The sequence below is a fragment of the Salvelinus alpinus genome, chromosome 3, assembly GCF_045679555.1.
Source record: "Salvelinus alpinus chromosome 3, SLU_Salpinus.1, whole genome shotgun sequence".
NCBI lineage: Eukaryota > Metazoa > Chordata > Actinopteri > Salmoniformes > Salmonidae > Salvelinus > Salvelinus alpinus.
Window position 1 is genome coordinate 80,438,222 of NC_092088.1, and position 10,453 is coordinate 80,448,674.

At 42.2% G+C, this 10,453-nt stretch overlaps 1 long non-coding RNA gene across 1 annotated transcript; it reads right to left on the reverse strand.

Annotated features, from left to right (window-relative positions):
- Positions 1–972: 972 nt before the first annotated feature.
- LOC139569760 (uncharacterized) lies at positions 973–7,753 on the reverse strand. The gene is made up of 2 exons (XR_011673959.1): positions 7,626–7,753; positions 973–1,392 (listed from the first exon to the last, which is right to left on the reverse strand). It is a non-coding gene; the product is annotated as an uncharacterized lncRNA (long non-coding RNA).
- Positions 7,754–10,453: the final 2,700 nt, after the last annotated feature.

Here is a 10,453-nt window from a genome sequence, read left to right on the forward strand (position 1 = left end):
AAGGGCCTTCCCTAAACTGTTGCCACAAAGTTGGAAAAACAGAGTTGTCTAGAATGTCATTGTATGCTGTGTCGTTAAGATTTCCCTTCACTGGAACTAAGGGGCCTAGCCCGAACCATGAAAAACAGTCCGACACCATTATTCCTCCTCCACCAAAATTTACAGTTGCCACTATGTATTGGGGCAGGTAGCGTTCTCCTGGCATCCGCCAAACCCAGATTGGTCCACCAGACTGCCAGATGGTGAAGTGTGATTCATCACTCCAGAGAACATGTTTACACAGCTCCAGAGTCCAATAGTGGTGAGCTTTACACCACTCAAGCCGACGTTTGGCATTGTGCATGGGGATCTTAGGCTTGTGTGCGTCTACTCGGCCATGGAAACCCATTTCATTAAGCTCCCGACGAACAGTTGTTGTGCTGACGTTGCTTCTAGAGGCGATTTGGAACTCGGTAGTGAGTGTTGCAACCGAGGACAGGCGATTTTTACGCACCTCGTGCTTCAGCACTCGGCGGTCTCGTTCTGTGAGCTTGTGTGGCCTAACACTTCGCGGCTGAGCCGTTGTTGCTCCTAGACGTTTCCACTTCCCATAACATCTCTAGCATTTTATACACCTCTCAGCAACGGGTGTGGCTGAAATGGCCAAATCCACTCATTTGAAGGGAGGGGTGTCCACATACGATTGTGTTGATATATAGTGTATTTCTACATATCCCCACATTTCACACTTATGTAGATGACTGTATGTTGCTCAATGGTTAGTTGTAAAAAATGACATTCTGTGTTTTCTGTTTGTACAGTGATTTTATCACTAGATGTGTGGGGTGTTTTCCAGTGAAGACATACAGTATGGGACTGTGCCGAAGTGAAGTTAAACACTACCACACTGACTTTCTTAATTTAGCTAAACCATCCACATTACGTTTCCAAAGCATCTTGGATCTCTCGCACACATACAGTACCAGTCAAAAGTTTGGACACACCTACTCATTCAGGGGTTTTTCTTTATTTTTACTATTTTCTACATTGTAGAATAATAGTGAAGACATCAAAACTATGAAATAGCATGTCATAACCAAAAAAGTGTTAAACAAATCAAATTATATTTTTGATTTTAGATTCTTCAAAGTTTGCCTTGATGACAGCTTTGCACACTCTTGGCATTTCTACCAGCTTCATGAGGAATGCTTTTCCAACAGTCTTGAAGGAGTTCTCACATAAGCTGAGCACTTGTTGGCTGCTTTTCCTTCACTCTGCGGTCCAACTCATCCCAAACATCTCAACTGGGTTGAGGTTGGTGATTGTGGAGGCCAGGTCATCTGATGCAGCACTCCATCACTCTTCTTGGTTAAACAGCCCTTACACAGCCTGGAGGTGTGTTGGGTCATTGTCCTGTTGAAAAACAAATGATAGACTCACAAAGCGCAAACCAGATGGGAAGGTGTATCGCTGCAGAATGGTGGTAGCCATGCTGGTTAAGTGTGCCTTGAATTCTAAATAAATCACTGACAGTGTCACCAGCAAAGCACCCCCACACCTTCACAACTCCTCCTCCATGCTTCGCGGTGGGAACCACACATGCGGAGTAGAGGTCGACCGATTATGATTTTTCAACGCCGATATCGATTATTGGAGGACCAAAAAAGCCGATACCGATTAATTGGCTGATTTTTAATAATGACAATTACAACAGTACTGAATGAACACTTATTTTAACTTAATATAATACATCAATAAAATAAATTTAGCCTCAAATAAATAATGAAACATGTTCAATTTGGTTTAAATAATGCAAAAACAAAGTGTTGGAGAAGAAAGTAAAAGTGCAATATGTGCCATGTAAGAAAGCTAACGTTTAAATTCCTTGCTCAGAACATGAGACCATATGAAAGCTGGTGGTTCCTTTTAACATGAGTCTTCAATATTCCCAGGTAAGAAGTTTTAGGTTGTAGTTATTATAGGAATTATAGGACTATTTCTCTCTATACGATTTGTATTTCATATACCTTTGACTATTGGATGTTCTTATAGGCACTTTAGTATTGCCAGTGTAACAGTATAGCTTCCATCCCTCTCTTCGCCGCTACCTGGGCTCGAACCAGGAACACATCGACAACAGCCACCCTCGAAGCAGCATTACCCATGCAGAGCAAGGGGAACAACTACTCCAAGTCTCAGAGCGAGTGACGTTTGAAACGCTATTAGCGCGCACCCCGCTAACTAGCTAGCCATTTCACATCGGTTACACCTGCCTAATCTCTGGAGTTGATAGGCTTGAAGTCATAAACAGCAGAGCTGCTGGTAAAACGCACAAAATTGCTGTTTGAATGAATGCTTACGAGTCTGCTGGTGCCCACCATCGCTCAGTCAGACTGCTCTATCAAATCATAGACTTAATTATAACATAATAACACACAGAAATACGAGCCTTAGGTCATTAATATGGTCGAATCCGGGAAACTATCATCTCAAAAACAAAACGTTTATTCTTTCAGTGAAATACGGAACCGTTCCGTATTTATCTAACGGGTGGCATCCATCAGTCTAAATATTCCTGTTACATTGCACAACCTTCAATGTTATGTCATAATTACGTAGAATTCTGGCAAATTAGTTCGCAATGAGCCAGGCGGCCCAAACTGTTGCATATACCCTGACTCTGCGTACAATGAACGCAAGAGAAGTGACACAATTTCACCTGGTTAATATTGCCTGCTAACCTGGATTTCGTTTAGCTAAATATGCAGGTTTAAAAATATATACTTCTGTGTATTGATTTTAAGAAAGGCATTGATGTTTTTTAGGTACACGTTGGAGCAACGACAGTCCTTTTTCGCGAATGCGCACTGCATCGATGATATGGAACGCAGGACACGCTTGATAAACTAGTAATATCATCAACCATGTGTAGTTATAACTAGTGATTATGATTGATTGTTTTTTATAAGATAAGTTTAATGCTAGCTAGCAACTTACCTTGGCTTCTTACTGCATTCGCGTAACAGGTGGGCTCCTCGTGAGGCAGGTGGTTAGAGCGTTGGACTAGTTAACCGTAAGGTTGCAAGATTGAATCGCTGAGCTGACAAGGTAAAAATCTGTCATTCTGCTCCTGAACAAGGCAGTTAACCCACCGTTCCTAGGCCGTCATTGAAAATAAGAATGTGTTCTTAACTGACTTGCCTAGTTAAATAAAGGTGTAAAAAAAAAACGATTTCCGATTGTTATGAAAACTTGAAATCGGCCCTAATTAATCATTAATCAATCAGCCATTCCGATTAATCGGTGGACCTTTAATGCGGAGATCATCTGTTCACCTACTCTGTGTCTCACAAAGAACCAAAAAGAACCAAAAATCTCAAATTTGGACTCATCAGACCAAAGGACAGATTTCCACCATTCTAATGTCCATTGCGCATGTTTCTTGGCCCAAGCAAGTCTCTTCTTCTTATTGGTGTCCTTTTAGTAGTGGTTTCTTTGCAGCAATTCGACCATGAAGGCCTAATTCACACAGTCTACAGTCGTGGCCAAAAGTTTTGAGGATGACACAAATATTAATTTTCACAGTCTGCTGCCTCAGTTTGTATGATGGCAATTTGCATATACTCCAGAATGTTGTGAAGAGTGATCAGATGAATTGCAATTAATTGCAAAGTCCCTCTTTGCCATGCAAATGAACCGAATCCCCCCCAAAAATTCCACTGCATTTCAGCCCTGCCACAAAAGGACCAGCTGACATCATGTCAGTGATTCTCTCGTTAACACAGGTGTGAGTGTTGACGAGGACAAGGCTGGAGATCACTCTGTCATGCTGATTGAGTTCGAATAACAGACTGGAAGCTTCAAAAGGAGGGTGGTGCTTGGATTCATTGTTCTTCCTCTGTCAACCATGGTTACACGTGCTGTCATCATTGCTTTGCACAAAAAGGGCTTCACAGGCAAGGATATTGCTGCCAGTAAGATTGCACCTAAATCCACCATTTAACGGATCATCAAGAACTTCAAGGAGAGCGGTTCAATTGTTGTGAAGAAGGCTTCAGGGCGCCCAAGAAAGTCCAGCAAGTGCCAGGACTGTCTCCTAAAGTTGATTCAGCTGCGGGATCGGGGCACCACCAGTACAGAGCTTGTTCAGGAATGGCAGCAGGCAGGTGTGAGTGCATCTGCACCGCACAGTGAGGCGAAGACTTTTGGAGGATGGCCTGGTGTCAAGAAGGGCAGCAAAGAAGCCACTTCTCTCCAGGAAAAACATCAGGGACAGACTGATATCCTGCAAAAGGTACAGGGATTGGACTGCTGAGGACTGGTGTAAAGTAATTTTCTCTGATGTTTGGGGCATCCGGAAAAAAGCTTGTCCGGAGAAGACAAGGTGAGCGCTACCATCAGTCCTGTGTCATGCCAACAGTAAAGCATCCTGAGACCATTCATATGTGGGGTTGCTTCTCAGCCAAGGGAGTGGGCGCACTCACAATTTTGCCCAAGAACACAGCCATAAAGAACACAGCCTCCGAGAGCAACTTCTCCCAACCATCCAGGAACAGTTTGGCGACGAACAATGTCTTTTCCAGCATGATGGAGCACCTTGCCATAAGGCAAATGTGATAACTAAGTGGCTTGGGGAACAAAACATTGATATTTTGGGTCCATGGCCAGGAAACTCCCCAGACCTTAATCCCATTGAGAACTTGTGGTCAATACTCAAGAGGCGGATGGACAAACAAAAACCCACAAATTCTGACAAATTCCAAGCATTGATTATGCAACAATGGGCTGCCATCAGTCAGGATGTGGCCCAGAAGGTAATTTACAGCATGCCAGGGCGGATTGCAGAGGTCTTGAAAAATAAGGGTCAACACTGCATGTCACGTTCTGACCTTAGTTCCTTTGTTTTGTCTTTCGTTTTAGTTGGTCAGGGCGTGAGTTGGGTGGGTAATCTATGTTTTCTATTTCTGTGTTGATTTTCTGTGTTTGGCCTGATATGGTTCTCAATCAGATGCAGCTGTCAATCGTTGTCCCTGATTGGGAACCATATTTAGGTAGCCTGTTTTCTGTTGGGTTTTGTGGGTGGTTGTCTTCAGTCTTTGTGTGTCTGCACCAGATAGAACTGTTTCGGTTTTCACTTTGTTGTTTTTTGTATTTTGAGTTGTTCACTTCATTAAACAAGATGAACAATTACCACCTCTGATCCTTCAAACTTCTCCTCCTCAGACGAGGAGGAAGACGACAGCCGTTACACTGCAAATATTGACTCTTTGCATCAACTTCATGTAATTGTCAATAAAAGCCTTCGACACTTATGAAATGCTTGTAATTATACTTCAGTATTCCATAGTAACATCTGATAAAAATATCTAAAGATACTGAAGCAGCAAACTTTGTGGAAATTAATATTTGTGTCATTCTCAAAACTTTTGGCCACGACTGTACTCTGAACGGTTGATGTTGAGATGTGTCTGTTACTTGAACTCTGAAGCATTTATTTGGGCTGTAATTTCTGAGGCTGGTAACTCTAACGAACTTATCCTCTGCAGCAGAGGTAACTCTGGGTCTTCCTTTCCTGTGGCGTTCCTCATGAGAGCCAGTTTCATCATAGCGCTTGATGGTTTTTGCGACTGCACTTGAAGAAACTTCCAAAGTGCTGGAAATGTTCCAGATTGACTGACCTTCATGTCTTAAAGTAAAGATGGACTGTTGTTTCTCTTTGCTAATTTGAGCTGTTCTTGCCATAATATGGACTTGATCTTTTACCAAATAGGGCTATCTTCTGTATACCACCCCTACCTTGTCACAACACAACTGATTGGCTCAAATGCATTAAGAAGGAAAGAAATTCCACAAATTAACTTTTAACAATGTGCACCTGTTAATTGAAATGCATTCCAGGTGACTACCTCATGAAGCTGGTTGAGAGAATGGCAAGAATGTGCAAAGCTGTCATCAAGGCAAAGGGTGGCTACTTGGAAGAATCTCAAATATAAAATATATTTTGATTTGTTTTACACTTTTTTGGTTACTACATGATTCCATATGTGTTATTTCATAGTTTTGATTTCTTCACTATTATTATACAATGTAGAAAATAGTAAAAATAAGGAAAACCCCTTGAATGAGTAGGTGTGTCCAAACTTTTGACTGGTACTGTATATCTTTCACTTCGTCAGGTAGTTTTTTTCACTCTTTCTAACAATGTAATTCTGAAAGTAAACCCACACCTCTGTACCTCTTAAGGCTCATAGTGCTTGAAAAAGAGGCAACCCCCTTACTCAGAATCCTGGGTCTCTTCTGTTGAGTCACAGCAGAAAGAAAAGTCTTCATAAGAAGCTAATGCTGCTGAGGGAAGGAATATTTGTTGTTGGGCAGAGGTGACATTTCAGGAGTGAGTGGGAGGAAGGAAAAGCGTTAGCGTGGGTCAGCCTACCGCCATTAATATGTGATCTGAAAATAACTTTGCATGCAAAGTGGGTGGCTGTGTTATCACCTGGCAGTTACCATGTTGTTGCACATGGTCAAGGGTTAAATCATATGTTTATGTTAAGCCTATGTGAAATTGTTATAGCTCAGAATTTGTGTTCAGTTTCAATTCAGGAAGTTGAGCTGCAAGCTCTGTTTTGCAATAGGAAGTGGGTGTATCCGCGTTAGTAAACCAATGCTGACCCTGTTATCTAAAAGCAAGAAAAACAAGTTGATCATGGTAACAATACCCAACAAATCATTTCACAACTACTCATTAGATACAGGATATGTACACCTTGCCTATGAGGTGATTAACCGACACAGGCTATGTACACCTTGCCTATGGGGTGACTAACCGACACAGGCTATGTACACCATGCCTATGTGGTGACTAACCGACACAGGCTATGTACACCTTGCCAGGCTATGTACACCTATGGGGTGAATAACCGTGAGTACCTGCTGAAAATGAGACACAGGGAGTTTCATTTTGCATCATGATCATGTATGAGTCTGAGGTACAGGATGAGTCATAAGGTGTCTGCTAGCAGACCAGATGACACCCCTCTGGTACACCAGACAGTTTAAAGTAAGTCATCAGTTATCAGAGACGTACTTGTGGCCACAACGTCTTAGTTACATAAAGGCTGATGATAAACTAAAGCTAACTAAGGCGGAGTGTCCGATGAAAATGGAACAGACTGATTGTAAGGAATGAAAAACAAACCAGATCCTGTGTGCTTGAATGTGGTCTTGCTGTAATGTCTGTATGTTCTGCATAAAGGGTTTGGGTTGGGCTGACAAAAGCAAAAAGTTACGCTTATATCACCGATTTCACAGTAAAAGCACAGAAAGATTTGACGCTCCTTATGAATAAAAAATGAATTTATTTCACCAAAGAGCAATAAATTCATCAGTCAGGCTACTTAAAATAACCATCCAGTGAATACCTTTATTTAACTATGCAAGTCAATTAGGAACAAATTCTAATTTTCAATGATGGCCTAGGAACAGTGGGTTAACTGCCTTGTTCGGGGGCAGAACGACAGAGTTTTACCTTGTCAGCTTGGGGATTTGATCTTGCAACCTTTCAGTTACTAGTCCAAGACTCTAACCACTAGGCTACCTGCCACCCCCAAAATTATCAAATTTTATCATATTAAATTTCATATTCATACCCAAATAATGTTGTTGACTCATCCTCTACTCGTATTTGTGGCCAAAGCATAAACTGGAGAAAAAAGACTTCAAAATCCCCACCTCAAACTTTCAAAAAGACTGTTTAGAAAATGCTTGCTATTTCCTCACAGAGGATGACGTTATCCAAGGTGGCCAATCAGCGCTGTACTCGTGTGAATATTTTTTATGATTGGTATGCACCCAAACCATTCTGTTGTTGGGGTACGCCCACACAATTCCAAAACGATAAATAATTGACCTTTCGCTAACCCGTGCGCCTGGCACTTACTACCATATCCCGTTCAAAGGCATTTAAATCTTTTGTCTTGCCCATTCACCCTCTGAATGGCGCACACACACACATTCAGTTGTCTCAAAGCTTAACAATCTTTCTTTAACCTGTCCCCTCTCCTTCATCTACACTGACTGAAGTGGATTTAACAAGTGAAATCAATAAGGGATCATAGCTTTCACCTGGTCAGTCTATGTCATGGAAAGAGCAGGTGTTCTTAATGTTTTATATACTCAGTGTAAATGGTTTGAATGGATAAATAATTGAACTGTGCACCAGGAGTACTTGCTACTGTGATTCCTGAAATGCAGAACCTAACCTGTTGATGGAGTATTTTTGAAATCTGAAATTATACTATTGTTACATTGTTTGCTAGTTCAATTGGTTAGCTAGCTCTCAGTCTCAACATTGACAACCAAGATCTGCTAACGCTAGCTAGCTAACTAGCCACTTAACTTGTTTTCTCTTTTAGCTAAGTAAGCAATGTTATGAATACAACTCCGATCTGTTGCGACATCAGGATAAGATTCTGTATGTAAATCCAACACACACCATTAAGTATGATCTGTTAAATTTCGTATGGGATGTAGAAATTTGTGGATGTCCATCACCCATTTCGTATTTATTTTTTATTTATTTTTATTTCACCTTTATTTAACCAGGTAGGCTAGTTGAGAACAAGTTCTCATTTACAACTGCGACCTGGCCAAGATAAAGCAAAGCAGTGCGACACAAAGAACAACGCAGAGTTACACATGGAATAAACAAACATGCAGTCAATAATACAATAGAAAAAGTCTATATACAGTGTGTGCAAATGAGGTAGGATAAGGGAGGTAAGGCAATAAATAGGCCATAGTGGCGAAATAATTACAATATAGCAAATAAACACTGGAGTGATAGATGTGCAGAAGATGAGTGTGCAAGTAGAGATACTGGGGTGCAAAGGAGCAAAATAAATCAAATAAATAACAGTATGGGGGATGAGGTAGTTGGATGGGCTATTTACAGATGGGCTATGTACTAGATGGTGCAGTGATCTGTGAGCTGCTCTGACAGCTGGTGCTTAAAGCTAGTGAGGGAGATATGACCCTCCAGCTTCAGTGATTTTTGCAGTTCATTCCAGTCATTGGCAGCAGAGAACTGGAAGGAAAGGCGGCCAAAGTAGGAATTGGCTTTGGGGGTGACCAGTGAGATATACCTGCTGGAGTGTGTGCTACGGGGGTGGGTGCTGCTATGGTGACCAGTGAGCTGAGATAAGGCGGGGCTTTACCTAGCAAAGACTTATAGATGATCTGGAGCCAGTGGGTTTGGCGACGAATATGAAGCGAGGGCCAGCCAACGAGAGCATACAGGTCGCAGTGGTGGGTAGTATATGGGGCTTTGGTGACAAAACAGATGGCACTGTGATAGACTGCATCCAATTTGCTGAGTAGGGTGTTGGAGGCTATTTTGTAAATGACATCGCCGAAGTCGAGGATCGGTAGGATAGTCAGTTTTACGAGGGTATGTTTGGCAGCATGAGTGAAGGATACTTTGTTGCGAAATAGGAAGCCGATTCTAGATTTAATTTTGGATTGGAGATGCTTAATGTGAGTCTGGGAGGAGAGTTTACAGTCTAACCAGACTCCTAGGTATTTGTAGTTGTCCACATATTCTAAGTCAGAACCATCCAGAGTAGTGATGCTGGACGGGCGGGCAGGTGCGGGCAGCGATCGGTTGAAGAGCTTGCATTTAGTTTTACTTGCATTTAAGAGCAGTTGGAGGCCATGGAAGGAGAGTTGTATGCCATTGAAGCTCGTCTGGTTAGTTAAGACAGTGTCCAAAGTATACAGAATTGTGTCTTCTGCATAAAGGTGGATCAGAGAATCACCAGCAGCAAGAGCGACATCATTGATGTATACAAAGAAGAGAGTCGGCCCGAGAATTGAATCCTGTGGCACCCCCATAGAGACTGCCAGAGGTCCGGACAACAGGCCCTCCAATTTGACACACTGAACTCTATCAGAGAAGTAGTTGGGGAACCAGGCGAGGCAGTCATTTGAGATACCAATGCTGTTGAGTCTGCCAATAAGAATGCGGTGATTGACAGAGTCGAAAGCCTTGGCCAGGTCGATGAATATAGCTGCACAGTATTGTCTCTTATCGATGGCGGTTATGATATCATTTAAGACCTTGTGCGTGGCTGAGGTGCACCCATGACCAGCTCGGAAACCAGATTGCATAGCGGAGAAGGTACGGTGGGATTCGAAATGGTCGGTGATCTGTTTGTTAACTTGGCATTCAAAGAACTTAGAAAGGCAGAGTAGAATAGATATAGGTCTGTAGTAGTTTGGGTATAGAGTGTCTCCCCCTTTGAAGAGGGGGATGACCGTGGCAGCTTTCCAATCTTTGGGGTTCTCAGACAATACGAAAGAGAGGTTGAACAGGCTAGTAATAGGGGTTGCAACAATTTCAGCGGATAATTTTAGAAAGAGAGAGTGCAGATTGTCTAGCCCGGCTGATTTGTAGTAGTCCAGATTTTGCTCTTTCAGA